General features: G+C 34.5%; 1 protein-coding gene and 1 pseudogene across 2 annotated transcripts in view; one reads left to right on the forward strand and one right to left on the reverse strand.

Annotated features, from left to right (window-relative positions):
- LOC106872104 (mucin-5AC) overlaps positions 1 to 17,069 on the reverse strand; it is a 366,408-nt gene that overhangs the window by 323,915 nt on the left and 25,424 nt on the right. The window lies entirely within an intron of this gene.
- Positions 5,809 to 5,941, forward strand: LOC128247138 (U2 spliceosomal RNA; annotated as a pseudogene).

Genomic DNA, 17,069 nt, shown 5'->3' on the forward strand with positions numbered 1-17,069 from the left:
AGTTCCCGCTTAATTCTATCTCTTTTACGGTCGGCCGACCATGAGCATTGGACGTGTTAAGCTGTCTCTCTACATCTTTCGGACTTACGCTCGACAGCTCGCTTGCAACTACATACCCACGTCCAAACAACTATGCTCACACACACAGAAGCTGTAACAACAAGAACTAAAGATGTATATATTTACCATCTAAATAAAGTGTTGTTTAAGTTGATAGTCTGGAGTTCAGCGTTCTGTTATATTCTTTAATTTTATAGTAGGAAAGTCAGGTATACAATCTAAAGATGTATAACCCACTTTCTACTAAAAGTTGGTATGTTTGTTGAGCTGTCGAAGCATACACCCAAGTGTGTACATCTATTCAGGTGGAGAATTTTTGGAATGTCTAACAAACCTTCATTTATAGATTTGATTTGGAGAATCTGTGTCAGTTTCTTTTCCTCATTCTCTGAGGAACCAAGTATTTCTACTTTTTTTTCAAATTTGTTGGTACGCGTGTATGTATATGTGAGTGTGTGTATGTTTGTGTTGTCTTGTCTCGACACTGTGATAGCGATAGTTGTAAACGAGCATCACTGTTATACAAGCAATGTCATTCATTTCCAAAAACATGTCTGACCATGAGGAAATATTACCTTGCTTGGAAATAGGTGAGGGCTGGAGACAGGAAGAACATCAAACCATAGGAAATCTGCCTCAATAAAATCCATCCAATCCACGAAAGTATGGAAAAGTGGACATTAAATAATGATGATATATAATGAGTGTGTGTATGTGTGTATGTGCAATCAAATATATATATATATATATATATATATATAAATAAATATCACTACTATGGATCCAGTACTGATGTATGGTGGCATTAGTTGGCAGGAATTTGAATCCCATCAAAGGGTTAACATGTAGTCATGACAACAAAACAAACAATAAACTCATAGCTGCTCCTGGTGTATACACACAATTCTATGTTGTCCATTTAAGTTTACTGACCAGTATATTTCCAACACTGTTCCTTTTATTACTCAGCAAAATTTCCAGCAGACTTTCTAAATTATCTCTAGACATCTTAACATGGTGTTTTATTGTTCACCAGATACTCAACACTGCATGTTCACTACACATTGGACACCTTATTGACAACTAATGAGCATGTGTGTGTATGTGTGAGGGAAAGAGAGAGAGAAAGGGGAAGGGGGAGAGGTAGGAAGAGACTGGAGAGAGATGAGAAGAGGTGAGGGGGAGAAAGGTGATTGAGAGAGAAACAGTAGAGGGTGAGAGGAGGGGGGGAGAAGCAGGAGAGACAATTGAGAGAGAGGAAAGGTAGAGGAAGTGTGGGAAGAGAGGAAGAAAGAGGAGGGAGAAAGCTGCAAGGAACGGGATGGAAAATAAAAGTGCATAATAAATGCTGAACAAGGAAAATAAAATAAAACAAAAAAATAAAATTATGCAGCATGCTAGGAATGGTAGATCTTGATATGCTCATCTCAGAAAATTAGGCAAAACAGACAACGAAAACGAAAAAGGAAAAAAAAAAAAATCACAAAAATACTGAAGAGATGGAATGAGATGAAGAAGGGGCTTGTCAAATTATCATTGGCAAGAAGGCAATGATATTTGGGTTTAACAATGATAAACATGCTTGCACAATGCTATCCTTTCTTTTAATAGAACACATGTGCACACACACACACAAACATTTTCATTTACAGATCATGAAGATGGTTGGAGTGTGTCTGTTTAGGCTGAAAATATCTTCGCAATGTGTATTTTTTTAATATTTATTTTATTTAGAAAGAATCATCATTATCACCAACATCATTATCATTATTATTCTGCTTCTTTTGAGGAAATCCTCTTTATGTCATAATTTATTTTTAAATGTCTGTTTATTTATTTATTACCAACAACTAACAGTAAGAAAATGTTTCATGCATTTGATCAGACAAGATTCTAATTTTTTAACGTCTAGCTTTAAATACTGACACACAACTACAACATATGTCCAATCCTGTACAGATATCAGCTGCATAAACCTAACAAAATAGCTTCCATGCAGAAGACCATCTATCTAACAGCTGGGAGTGAGAAACTTTGAGTCTTTGTTTAAACATCTCTTTTAGAGAAGGAAAACTGATGTAACACTTGTGATTTTGTCTGCATCTAATGATGTTGACTAGTTCTTGTTTAGAAAGTGGGACTGGCCATGTGCAAGACCTTTCCTCACTTTATATTAAAGCTTCAGGCATAGGCATCACTTGATTTTCCACATCACTGTTATATATTGCATAGATGATGATGAATATGGCTGATCGTAGCTGAAAAAGGCAAAACACTCAATGAAAAATTCCGTGAGAGAATGACGGCATGTGTCGGTATGGGAGGTAAGCTCTCTGAATACCTACTGTAAGAGGTGCTCACCATTGCTATATTTGTGGGTGCAAAAGTGTGTTGGTCCCTGGCAGGGCTGAAAAGCCACATCCAAGCTACTCATATTTAAGAGCAGAATCAAGTAATGACTTAGCTCAAAACTGAGTTGCAGCCATCATCATCATCATCATCATCGTCAGAGAGAGAGAGAGAGAGAGAGAGAGAGAGAGAGAAAGAGAGAGAGAGGAAGAGAGAGTGAGAGAGAGAGAGAGAGAGAGAGACACTCCCAGTGGGCTTAACAGCAAAGTTTCAAAAGAGAAGTTATCATTATTTCTAAACTACAGCACTGGGACTGAAGGTTTATAGTGAGGAGGTGGTAAAGATGAATTTAATAATGGTGGTGTAATGTAAGGGTAATGGCAGTGAGACTTCTAGTAGCAGTAAAGGGGATAAAGAAATAAGTGGAGGCTCATAATACAACTGGGGTGGGTTCAAAGACAAAAGAATGGTAATATATTATGACATGCACCAATAATTATGGATATATAATTTTGAAATATTTCTTTTGTGGAAGGGGAGACAGAAGCAAAGAGAAAGTCAAGCAGGCAAGCAGGCAAAAAGCCAGAAACTTCCAGCCCACAGGATAGTTATAGGAATGGCAGAAGGGAATTAACAGACATGTTGCCAAATAAAACTAACATTGAAGAGAGTGTGTGTGTGTGTGTGTGTGTGTGTGAGGGAGAAAGAGAGAGAAAGGAAAGAAGAATTTTTACACAGAGTCAATCCATTAGCTGTGTTGACTCAAGCATTTAAGCCAACCATACCTGGCCTAAATATTCTACCCATTTTATGTTCAAACTGGCCAGATCTTGCCTCTCACACCTGCCCCACAATGCCATTCTAAAAATAACAATCACACCATTGAATTCCCAAAGCTACAAGATAGTGCATGAGTAATTTAAAAACAATGTGAATAAATAAGTATTACATTTGACAGAGCAATATGTATGTTAGGTGATTAATGGAAACAGCTAAATAAGGTTCTTGCCCAGAGGTACTTTAAAAAAAGTTGTGAAGATTGTGTATGTGGAGGAAAATATCCATCTCCGCATCAAACTTACTGCCTCTCAGGTCATCTTCATTGCAATTGTGGAGCCTAACTTATCTACAAGTCACACTGAAGGGTACTTACACAGTTCCATATAAGGGTATCCAGAACACAGTCTTGTGAATGAAAAATTATACGATTATACCTACACACTCGGAGTGGTTGGCGTTAGGAAGGGCATCTAGCTGTAGAAACTCTCCCAAATCAGATTGGAGCCTGGTGTAGCCATCCGGTTCACCAGTCCCCAGTCAAATCGTCCAACCCATGCTAGCATGGAAAGCAGACGTTAAATGATGATGATGATGATGATTACACCCTAGTAAGATTATTGGTACCTTACATTGAGATTTTCGCCATCTGCCAAAGAATTGATTCTATAATCACTTAATTGTGTCAGTTTGGATATGTTAAATGGATGCCCCTCATTAATTGTACATAATCTTGTAAAGCAGCTTAACTTGCACAAATTCAAGCAAACAAAACCTTTAATAACCCCAATTTAACAACATTATTAATTCATGTCTACTTATTAAAACTCTGCCTAAAAATAATGTGCCGCATAAAAATGTTCTAAATAAAATGCTTCCATTCTCAGTTATAAATAATAATGCAAATCCAAGTGATCCATACTTTACACTAAATCCCGAAACCAATCTTGATTCCCATTTAGTAAAATCAAAAGGCACTGGATAGGTTTCTGTAATTCCATCCTAAACATAATATTAGAAACTGATGAAGAGAAGGGAGTTAACTCTTTTGATACTACAATGTAAACTTGCTGCTTTAAAGTGATTTAACTTAAAACTTGCCTTTGAAACTTCATGTTAATTTATGTTCCAAACACCAGCTTAATAACGATAAAATTATTTCACTAAATTCTTCATTATATTCAAAATTAATTGAAACAAAAGCAGTGTAGTTCAAAAGAAATATAGTAACAAAAGTGTTGAAATGATCTAAATTAAAATCTTCCATTAAAACTTCATGTAAGTTTCTGTTCCAAACACAAGCTTAATAATGACATGGTTATTTTTCTAAATTCATTATTTCCTAAATTAACTGAAATGAAAGCAGTGTATTTTAATACAAATTTAGTAACAAAAGGATTACAAACAGCTGAAAATTGCTTTGACCAAGTGCAACAATGCAGTCAAAACCAAGGAGCTATTGCTGTCAACTCTAATAACTGACAACACCTTAGCTGTCATCCAGTGAAGCAACTGGAAATTAAGAGAAGAATCAGTGGAAATCAAAGAAGACACAGGTGACAGATACCCATCCAGGAGTGTCACATAACTGCTTTCATACCCATGTTTCAACTGCAGTAAATATTTGTGGTTCCTGCATGGGATTCTAAAAGCATCAAAGTGTACACAAGACTGTTGATGGAAACAGTAGGCTGGCTACAATAGACATCTAAGCAAAAGCAGCAGTCTACTACTGCATATGCTAACAATATTTTAAGGTTAAAAGACCCTAAAAATTATAAAACCACTTCAAATATCATCATATATATTAGACATGAAGTGAGTGTGGGTAATTGACACTAACAAGGTTTTGTAATTGATTCAAATACTTTTCGACTGATCCAGTTCATTTAAACATCAGTCAGTCTCTCACTCTCTCTTCTCTCCCTCTCATAATTATATTTTCACTTGATATACAGTTATAACAATCTTAACTCACTTAAAGTGGAGGAGGAGTACAAAGGAGCAAGAAGACTGTACTCAGGAATGAAGCAGGTGGAATGAAGTGTGTGTACAGAAATAGTCTTTACAATTACACAAAACAAGACAAGTGGGTGCTAATCATTAGACCAAATTGCTAGAGTGGCAGACAGTTCTAAAAATTGCTCCTGTTAAGACATTGTTAGTCTGAAGCTTTGAATTCTCTTTCATCGACAATGTTCAAATCAATATGGACTTGTTATTCATAAATTCTATTGTTTAACTCTTTCCAAATGAAGACAAGGTGGTATCACTAAAAATCATCATCATCATCATTTCTATGTCCACTTTCCCATGCTTGCATGGATTGCACAGAATTTATCAAAGCTCTCAGATGGGCTTTTGATGCAAAATGCACAGTTGTTTATATCACTAGCTGGGAGATAAATCCCCACCATCTCCAGCATTGAGAACACCAGATTTTGTGATTCCAACCTTCCTTGGTTTTGTCAATGATGAATGCTTGACCACTAGAGATAGCAGCAACTCATCTCCTTGCCACCAATATATAGAAAAACAGTGCCAGAACAGATACTGGTGTCATAATTAGCCAGTTAGTTTGTTAAAAAAATATATATTACTGGCAGAGGCACCTGAGAGATAATATTTATCCCCCTATTTGGGACCATCGATATTAAACTGACTTTTAGAACGAGGCGAAGAGTTAAGGGCTTGCTCCACCTTTGCCACAGGTTGGCCTGGTATAGCAGTACTTCCAGGATTCAGCCCATCTCCCACCAGGGAGATAAAAAAAATAAAGTCATGGTGGTGCTCCAGCATGACCGCAGCCACTTGGCTGAAACGCATAAATATATAAATAAATGGATGTTCTATTTGAACAAACTATACTACAGCAGTTACCACGAGAAACTCTCATACTGACTTTTGGTGCAAAATGCACTCTTGATGATGATTGAGGGCAATACATCGCTGACAGTGATAATAATGATATTACAATCAGATATATCATACCTGCAATGCAGTTTGATGTAGCAGCAATTGTAACTGGGCAGGACCCATTTCCAAATGCTTGCAAACTTGAGGGGTGAGGGTGGGGTAGCAGAAGATAGATACAAGGTGATATTATTGGCAATAGCAATGGTGATGATGATGATGATTTGATTTCTATATAACTGGAAAAGTCATAATAACCTTGAGCAACATGTAATCAAACCCAATAAACTTCCACCTTTCTTCTCCCCCCCTCATCCCCACACATCAAGGAAGATAATCAAAACAACATTAGATCTTAAAATAATGGTATCAACAACTACAACCACAATGATAATAATAATAATAGCATACAAATTCAGAAATAAAATACTTTTCATTGAAAAACAAATGGTGAGAGATAGATAGATAGAGAGAGAGAGGGGGAGTCAGTCTGTGAGTGAGTGAGTGAGTGAGTGTGTGATTTTTGTGTTGTCTCCTCTTTCCCACCCCCACTAATAAAAAAAAATTATTAAAAATATGCTCATGACTCATGAAAAACATCAGATTTCTCATAAATTTTTCCTCCAAGAAAGATTAATACATAACACATATTGCTACAGGCATATATTATCATCATCATCATGATTATTGTTATTATTATTATTAGCAGTAGTAGTACCATCATCATCAATACTAAGGCGTTATAAATTTTATTTTTGGCTTATAGAAACGTAATAAACAATAGAATTACTTAAATTTTATTATTGAAAAATATTCATGTAAACATAGAATAATATAGTCAAATCCTTACTTGTGTTGGCCATATTTATTTTTCACTGCCATCATAACACACACACACTTCAATACACAAATATATAAACATTTTCTGAAAATACATCGCCAGAGGTTCGACATCACCTTGGAGGATGCAGAGGGGCTGGCACAGGACCACCAGTGATGGAGAGCACTAGTAGACCCAGTTGGCTCGACATAGGGTGACACTAACTTGGAATGACCCCCAGTCACATCAAGCAAGAACATGAAACTGATGCTGAAGCAGAAGTGAAAATACATTCTTTAACCCTTTTGTTACCAATCCAGCTGAAACCGACTCTGGCTCTGTAGTACAAATGTCTTGTTTTCATAAGTTCTTAATTAAAATCTTCTACCAAACCTTAGTCACAATTTATGTTCCTAACACTAGCTTAATGATAACTAAGTTATTTTACTAAATTCTATGTTATATTTAAAATTAATTAAAAGAAACACAAAGCATCTCAAAATAAATACAGTAACAAAAGGGTTAAGACACTTAAGTGTAAATACACTTCCTTACATAACAACCACAAACATACTACAAAAGACATATATGCAAATATAAAAACAGACACACAAACATACAAAATATATATGCACACAACTGGAGACACACCTTATACATTCATCTACATACATAAGTATATATCCCAAACATACACAATACACATGCATACACTTAAAGACCCTTTAGAGACACAGACACACACACAATAGGCTGTTTATGACTGCCACGAATAGTAAATCCCTGGATGAAACTCTGAGTAGACTGTCAACTTTTGATATGATAAATATATTTAGCCACTCTACCTTGTGTATTAAGTTCTATATCAGATAATATATTTTACAATTCTTACATTATTGTATATATCCTAAACATACGCAATGCACACACCTGGAGACATCTTAGAAATACATACTCAGTTATTATGAAAGTACCTCAAATAGACTGCGTAAAAATGTCTGGCCATAGAGAAATATTACCTTGCCTGGAAACGGGTGTAGAAAATCTACCTCAATAAACTCTTGTTTGTCTTGTTTGATTCATACAAGTATGGAAAAGTCAACATCAAAATGCTGTGTGTGTATATATATATATATATATATATATACACACACATACATATTAGTGTTTTAGTCCAAAATGGAGATGAACACCAATGTTCCATGTGATAGGCTTGATATTTGTTGAGGACCCCCCCCCTTAACATGAAACCAATGGTAGCCTTAACCCCAAAACAAAGAATTTTTATCCACCAATGCAATGTTGAACACTCATTCTCATTGTTCAATATGAATGTGTGTGTGTGTGTGCGTGTGTGTGTATATGTAGTCCTTAGACCCATTAGATCCTGTCAAACTATCTGACCCATGCCAGCATGGAACATGAACATTAAATGATGATTATACACACACACACGATAGGCTTCTACACAACTTCCAGCTACTAAATTCACTAACAAGGCAGTGGTTGACTGTGGGGGAAGGGGCATATTAGAAATAAAATGCCCAAGATGGTACACAGTGGGACTGAACCTGAAGCCCTGTGGTCCCATTGTGGAAGTGACCTTCTTAATCATATAGAATCACAGCCATGTAGAATTGAAGTGTCTCAACCAAAAGATGGACAAAAACCATAGCAGTGTCATATGGTCTAATCTGTTATCAAATTGGTTTACTTCACCTTTGCAATTCTCAGAATAGAGATCAAATTTCAGTAAATGTGGTGGGTCTATGATAGGATGAGGGGTGGAGGAGAGAGAACAACAACAACAATAATAATAATAATAAATGAACAAGAAAACCTGATACAGAAAATAACAAGATGATAATAAAAGAAATACAGCTAGAATTTTCCCATAAGACTATTATGAATTAGTATCTGTAACTAGATACCGAAGACTATTCATACAATGACTGCCAAAGAACTGCCACACACATGCACTCTGATACATATTCATTGAACATATAAATATTAACACAGATACACAAACACACATACATACACACTGCATAACAATGAAATCTTTTCTGGGCAATATTTTCCAGGACAGTCGTCCTTTCTTATCAATGGAACTGTCCTTGCAGTGTTAATTTTATTTCCATTTAAAAATTTTTTTATTCCTGCTCTATGTCTGATGGAAGAAGAATGAAGAATGCAGTTGATAATGGATGGATAAGCTGTTCAAGAATCAATGATGTTATATATTTGGTGTGAACTAGACTAATCTCCAGAGAAGCATCACATCTCCAAATATGGCAGCAACTGAGAAGATACAGACTTGTTGCGATACATGTTGCTGTTGGATTCTGTTGCAACGCTTCACTTGTTTCACCAAAGATGTATTACTATCGGTAAATTGGTTCTACAAGATTATTCTTGTGTGTGCAAGAGCATGTGTGTGCATGTTTGCACATGCATGTGTCTGTGCATGTGTTTGTGTAAGTGCACACCTACGTGTCTATCTGTGAGTGTATATGGGTTTGCATGTAAAATAAGTGGTATGGGCATGATTGAGTAGTTAACAAGTTAAATTTGCAAGTACGAGGTCCCAGGTTCCATCCTGCTGTGTGTGCACATATGCATATGTACATGCATGTGTGTAAAAATAAATGGTACGGGCATGATTGAGTAGTTAAGTTAACTTTGCTACTATGACATTCCAGGTTCAGTTCAACTATGTGGCATCCTGGATAAGTGTCTTTTGTCAAAGCTTTGGGTCAACTCCAAGCCATTTGAGTGAAACAATATGAAAGCTTGTTGAATGGATTGTATTTGGGCCAAATCTCCAGTTTGAAGACACCTTCCTTCCATCTTCCCACCTGTTTCAGAGGCCTTGTAAGAGGACATGGGCACTGCTTTCCTTCCTGACTAAAAAGTAAAACAAATCAATCACTTCAGTGTTATCTGCCTAGGGTATTGATTAATTAGAACAAGAAGGAAAATGTGAAACAAGGAGTAAAATAATGAACATGTGATCCTTATTACACTGGATAGGCACTTTCACCACATTGCCATTACACATTAAAATGGCATCATTGCAGAGCTTTTTTATTCCTTTCAGTCATGAATTTTAGAATCAGCCTGTTGCAGACTAATGTTGAAATAGTAAAACACTTTAATGGATTCCATCTGGCTGATAGGAAAACTGTAATTCACTATGTTTCATATGTGTGTGCATGCACACACACACACACATACACAAACACAGACAAACAGAGATAACACAGAAACTTACTTCATGAATACAAAGAGTAAAATTACTGATGAAAATGTAACTGAAACAAAAACAAAGAGAAAGAAAGTAAGAAAATAAAAGAAAGTTTTAAAGGATATGTACTAAGAAATGTCACGACCTTTCGGTTATTTACATAATTTCTCATATATAACAAGTGAAAAATACCAACATTTGTAGCACTAAACTGTTTTGTTTGATTTTTACAACTCAATGCATCTCTGGCTGCAGGACTAATGCAATAAAACTGCAGTAATTTGCATCATAACTCAACCAGATTAAATTGTGTTATTTTGGGGGGGAAAATAAAACAAGAAAATGGTAAAACAAGATGGAAACAAGGCTGTTCATAGCAAGACATTAATACTATCTGGTTATGATTATAATTAGGAATATATATTTTTTTTCTTGAGCCTCAGGACACATACAACCATTACTTGGTTTCCATGGTGTGTAAGCAACTAAGATCACAACATTACCCCTGAATGGGACATGAGGCTGTAGCAGGGTTCAATGCCAGCAACTTTGAGTAAAAGGAACAAGTTGATCACATCAATTCCAGAACTTGACGGGTACTTTACTTTAATCAACCTTAGAGATGAATGGTAAAGTTAACCTAGACAGGATTTGAACTCAGAATGTACAGAGCCAGAAGAAATGTTGCTAATTATTTTGTTCAACATGCTAATGATTCTGTCAGCTCTCTACTTTAGGGATATAGCAGCTCACAGAAGAGAAAAGATTGCAAAATAGTAATTGAAGATGAAGGAGCTTCTAGTAACTCATTAATATTATCAATGTCCAACTCATGCCAATATGGAATATGGATATTAAACAATGATGATAATATGGCAAGGCAAACGATGTGCAGGCTGTGAATGGAAAGATAATAGAAATAGTTTTTTGTCAGAAACTAAAATGGCTAAACAAGGCTCATCAACTAGAACTTTTGACTCAATGTCCAAGACTTCTCAGTTAATGATATTTGATAAACAAGAATGTTAAAAGGAAAATGTAGAATAAATGTATACATGCAGATATATAATGAAAATGAATTATGCATACCAACGAGAAGAGGTGCCACTAGGGATGTTAAAAAATAAATATGCAAATTTTCTTAAATATGTAAGAGGAAACCTGGCTGAGATTCGATCAGTTAAGCATAAGATTAATTTGTAGTAGATTTCAGCTAGTTTTCTCACTGTTCTTGTTAAATTTTATTAATTCTTCATCTACACCGTACACAGAAAACCTGCTTTATAAAGTTTTGTTTGAACTTTCTGGCCTCTGTCTCATTAAATCAGCTACTTAACTTCTCAATATAAGCAGAGAAGACAGAGTTCATTCCAGCAAATAGAAACTTCATTTTCCAAGTAACACATCAACTGATTGGGAATATCATACTTTGCTCATGGCCATTTGGGCTGAGAGGTGAGTTTTTAAAAGTAGGTGTCATGTATGGATTTGTCATGCTTAAGACCAGATTCTATGTCTGACACTGGCAATACTTTACACCTACACCCACCCCACTAAGGAAATGATATCAACAATGATAGTGGTTGTTAGGGTAAAATAGTTCTCCCTATAAGCTTGAGAACCAGCTATGAGTAAGAATGACCTTATTTAATCTTCACAACTGTAAGCAATATGTTGTAGGATAGTGGCTCATCAGTGTATAAGTGTGGTTCAGGTGTGAAGATAGTCACATACTTTGTGTGTGACTGTGTTTCTACAAATGTCTTGTCATATATATATATGTGTGTGTGTGTGTGTGTACGTACATATATATATATATATATATATATATATACACATGTTTGTCTCTGTATGTATGTACATGTGATCATGTCTGCATTCATTAGTGTTTGGACATCAAAGCATGCTTATGGGATTGCATGTGCACACTTTCATGTGTGTGCCTTTGTGTGATTTCATGCATGATAACAAAATTTTTCAAGCATGCTATATTGTCTATGAACGTGTATATACCTAAAAAGTATAAGTAAATGTATGAACATTTTATGCTTATTATATACGTGAATGTGCATCTGTATGTCTGAGTGTGCAGTTGTGTTTATGTGGTATACAATGTGGGCATCATGCCAATGTGTGAGTAGATATATTGCATAAATGTCTGAATGCATAATGCATTAGTATGAGCATGTAAATGTGTATGCAGCATTTAAATATTTTCACATAAAAATGCATGTATGTATCCATGTGCATGCATGTGAAAACTTCTTTACCAATCAAAGGTAGTGCAACAGGAGGCCGAGAATAAGAAGGACAGGTTTAAGTGAAATGAAATTCTTCACATTGGACTATTGGACGCTCGGTAATGCAAAATTGATTTCCAAAGGGAATGTTCTAAAAATTAGACGCTGTTGAGTTTCATGTCCATTTTATGTTCCAAGCTAATGCAAGTAGGATGGTCCTGTCAATTTCAATGATTGTATTCACTTGGAAAGGTCTCACAACAATAATGCAAGAGTTGTAAAATATATTACCTGATATAGAACTCAATACACAGGGTAGAGTGGGTAGATATATTTATTATATTAAAAGTCGACAGTCTACTCAGAGTTACATCAGGGGATTGACCGTTCATGGTAGTCATAAACAGCATAGTTCAGGTTGAAATTCAGTAGACTGTCAACTTTTGATATAAATGAAGGTATATCATTTGTTTTATATCTGTTTTTCCATATTAATATGGATTAAATAAATATATTAAAGTATTTCTTTTTGCAGATGAATGCCCTTCCTGTCATTAAACATTACCTGTTTTTCAGGTAAGAGATTTCTTATTTCACACATCATCAAAAGTGCTATGAGAGCTGAAAATTTGTTGTCAGAATTGACAATACCACAGCTCATAGCACACAACTTCTGTGGAGTGTAAATGTTAACAACACACACACACACACACACACACAATGAGTAACAACATGTCAAAAAATACTGACAATTAGAGCTCAGATCAGACCAGTTACCTAAAGTCCAATCTCAAATGAAGGGAGGAGTCCAGGCAAATATGTGTTGGCTATAGGAGGCTCACTTCTGTATAGCTATTTCATAAATGTTTTGATGCCATTTACAACCACCTGTCCATCTTTACCTTTTAATAATGTGTGTGTGTGTGTGTGCACATATATATAGTTGAAATTTATAGAAAAACAAAAGACGAAGACAGGTGCATGAACAACAAGCAAATGTATTAGTTTGATGCTCGGGAAAAACGAAAAAGTCATATATATATATATATATATATATATATATATATATATATCCTTTAAGTTTGTTTACAAGAAACATTTTGCATATGCATATAATAGCTCCTATTCTATTATGTTGGCTACAGTCTAACGATGCCAACAGGTGATACCAGTTTTTGGGGGTTGCACCAAGCTGTGCTGATATAATACAGGATAAATATAGTAATAACAATAATAATTGTTGGATGGAAAAACTCTATCCAAGGGTTATTATTGTTATTACTACACACACACACACACACATCTCAAAAGAAATAGACTCTCTTCATTATACTGTGTTATCTGTGAAGACATTACCTACTGCTTTAAACTTGTTAATGTTTCACTTCAGATTACAGTATATTAAATGTTTATAGCAATTAGCCATGCTGTGAACACCAGAAGCAAATGATTTGTCTGATTTTTCAAATAGAGCATATTGTGAGTCAGACTGAGGGTGGACTTAACCAGTGAACGATTACACAAAACCTTGGGATTCCTCTTGCCAGACAACAGGATGATTGTACAATTCACCAGCGAAGGAAGGAATTCAACACCATCCTGCTCAGGTCAACCTGGGCCCTCTGACAAGTGTCTGTGGGGTGCCAAGTGGATTGTTGAAAAGAAATTCTTGTGTTAAACAACTAGTATTACAGAGTAAATCCAACTGAAATGGAGCACTTTTGTGAAATATCTTCATCAACTTGGATACTATGGCAGAATAGTTAGAAGGAAATCTCTTCTTTGAACAGCATATATCCAAAGAAGAAAGGAGAAATAAATCTTTCAGAAATGGTATGTTTGTGTATGTGTGTGTCTATATGCATATAATATATATATATATAGGAAAATGAAAAATAATAATAAGGCAGAATGCTAAACTGAAAGCATATTTTAATATAGATTTCTAACCGGTTTCAGTGCATGGCAAATTTTCAAGAAGAGGGAGAATGAAAATGTTTTTTACAAAAAAGTAAAAAATGAAAAAAAGAATATATAAAAAGAATAATATATAAAAAAATAAATATACCAATACATTATATTGTCTTTGAGCTTTTAAAGTTCAATGGTAATCCATGTAGATAATGGTTGGAAAAATAAGGATGCATGAAAAGTGAGAGTTGTGTTAGGTTTAAAAAGAGAGAAAAGGTGCTAAAAGTTTGTGTGTTAAGCAGGAAGTGTGGTGTCAAAACAGGATGTGTGTGTAAGGAGAGACAAATCTTTTTAGTTGGAGTAATGAACTCTTTGTCAACAGGAAGTTTATTTCTCCATGTGTGGTTAACACAACCCCACTATTTACTGACTTATATATATATATATAGCCAGGTTTCTTTCAGTTTCTGCCTACCAAATTCGCTAATATAGCTTTAGTCTGTGTGCAATAGTTGAAAGGTTGTAAATTAAAAGAGAAATAATATCAAAATAGTTTTAACAAAATGACTGATGTTTTGAAACCTTGAAAATTACAATTCCATTGCAGTTATCGTTTTCCCAAACAGGTAACCTAAGTTTGCCCTTCCATGCATTCATCCATTCACCCATCCAGTCTACCTGTTAAGAACCTTACCACACACACACACACACACACACACTCTCTCTCTCTCTCTCTCCTTGTAACTTTTTCAAAAAGCTTTCTTGTTTTTATACATACATGTTTACATTATCAAGCATCTTCAGGCATGTTGTGTCAGAACAGATGTTATTTTAATAGTTTTTTTTTTTTAGTGAGCGAAAGGTTCCACAAATTTTCTGTCTACACATTTTACCTATTTATTTATTCATTATTAATTATTATTATTATTGTTGTTGTTGCTGCTGTTGTTATTGTTAAATGTTTCTTTGTCTAGTTTTTTTCTCTATGTGTACTCTAAGAAAGAGTGCAAAACTGTGCCAAAAAAACAAGGAGTAACTCTCTGCTTCTCCCTCCCTCTCTCCTACTCAGTCTTTAACCAAGAAATACTGAAAACACTTAACCAACCTGTAAATGCAGTTAGGCATATATTATAGCAAGTTGTAAGTAAAAGTGAGACTAGACATAACATTAGTATTAAGAAACAATTAATTACTTATAGACAAATTAGCCAGCCTATTGTTAGAAATGACAATTCAGTCTATTTGATGTTTCAGATAAAAATCTCAAGCTTTTCCTGAAATGTAAACATTTTCTATTTGTTTTTTTTTTGTTTTTTTGTTTTTTGCCAGTTAACTATATACTGAATATATTAACAATTTTTGTTGATGATGTTTACAGTGAGATAGTCTGAGTCACCTTTGGTTGACTCAGTAAAAGTAAAATGTGGTTACTAAGTGATAGCTACCATTATTTGGTTATTGTACCAATGAAAAGCCTTTACACAGTTGTACAACATTCTAGAAATAGCAACCAAATTTTCTTTAACTTTTTAGTATTTGGATTATTCTGTCAAATGTAATATTTGTTTATTTACATTGTTTTGAGTTAATCATGCATTGTCTTGTAGCTTTGAGATTTCAATGATGGGATTGTTTATTTTTAGAATGAAATTGTTGGCCAGTTTCAATATAAAACAGGTTAAATATTTTGGCCAGGGTTAAAGCATATATAATCATATCAAAGGGAAATGGAAATTAATAAAATTTACTTTTCATTTCGTCCCTTTCGGGATTTTATCCCTAATTTTGTGGTTCTAGAACCTAGCAGTTCTTTCTAGTGTAAGGAATCTCATTAGTGGATTCTTTTTATGTATATATATATATATATATATATTGTAATAAAATGTGTATAGTTAACATTTATCATGTCTTTTATTTGTCAGATTAACTGAAGAACATATGTAACTTGAAAGTTAAGGTAGTATATTTGGTTACCAATATAGGCATTTAAAAATGAATGCCAAAGAATAAAACCAAAACAATTAAAACATTTTTGAGCAATGCTAATAATGTCTTAGATTTTATTTAGCCTTGCTCTACAGAATCTTTGGGATTGGATTAAGATATTCCTTCAGTAAACCAAGGTAGGTTATCAAAGTTGTCAAACAAATGACCCAAGAAATCTAACTCATATAATAAATAAATATAGAGATAAAAAAGCATACATAAAACAAAATTAATAATGCTTTGACCTTTGAATAGTTACAAGATTTTAATGGCAAAAATAAAATAAAAATTCAAACATATATGTCAAAAAATTTTGGAAACTTTTGTAATAAGGCAACAAGTGCATTAATAATCTAAGTTAGTTTGTCTTGTCCATTTGTTTATGTCTGTATTTTTTCTGGGCTAGCATGGATTGGAATGATGTGATTGGGTGAGGCTGCTTGAACGCTGTTGACCTGGCATGGCTGACTGGAGATTGAACTTGTTTTGGCAACAGTACATTTTTGGCACTGCAGGCAAACACACAGATACATGCAGGCGCAAAAATATACAGAGAGAGAGAGACTATTATTAATTGAATATGATTGATAAACACATTCCCTCTCATCACACTCATAGAGGTATGCACACACACACATAAAGAGAGAGAGAGAGGGATGGAAAGAAATACTACATATATGTACAAACCTAACTAGATGCTCACACACATGTACAAATATATATATAAATATATATATATATATATATATATATATATATATATATA

This window comes from Octopus bimaculoides, chromosome 2 (genome assembly GCF_001194135.2).
Source record: "Octopus bimaculoides isolate UCB-OBI-ISO-001 chromosome 2, ASM119413v2, whole genome shotgun sequence".
Lineage (NCBI taxonomy): Eukaryota > Metazoa > Mollusca > Cephalopoda > Octopoda > Octopodidae > Octopus > Octopus bimaculoides.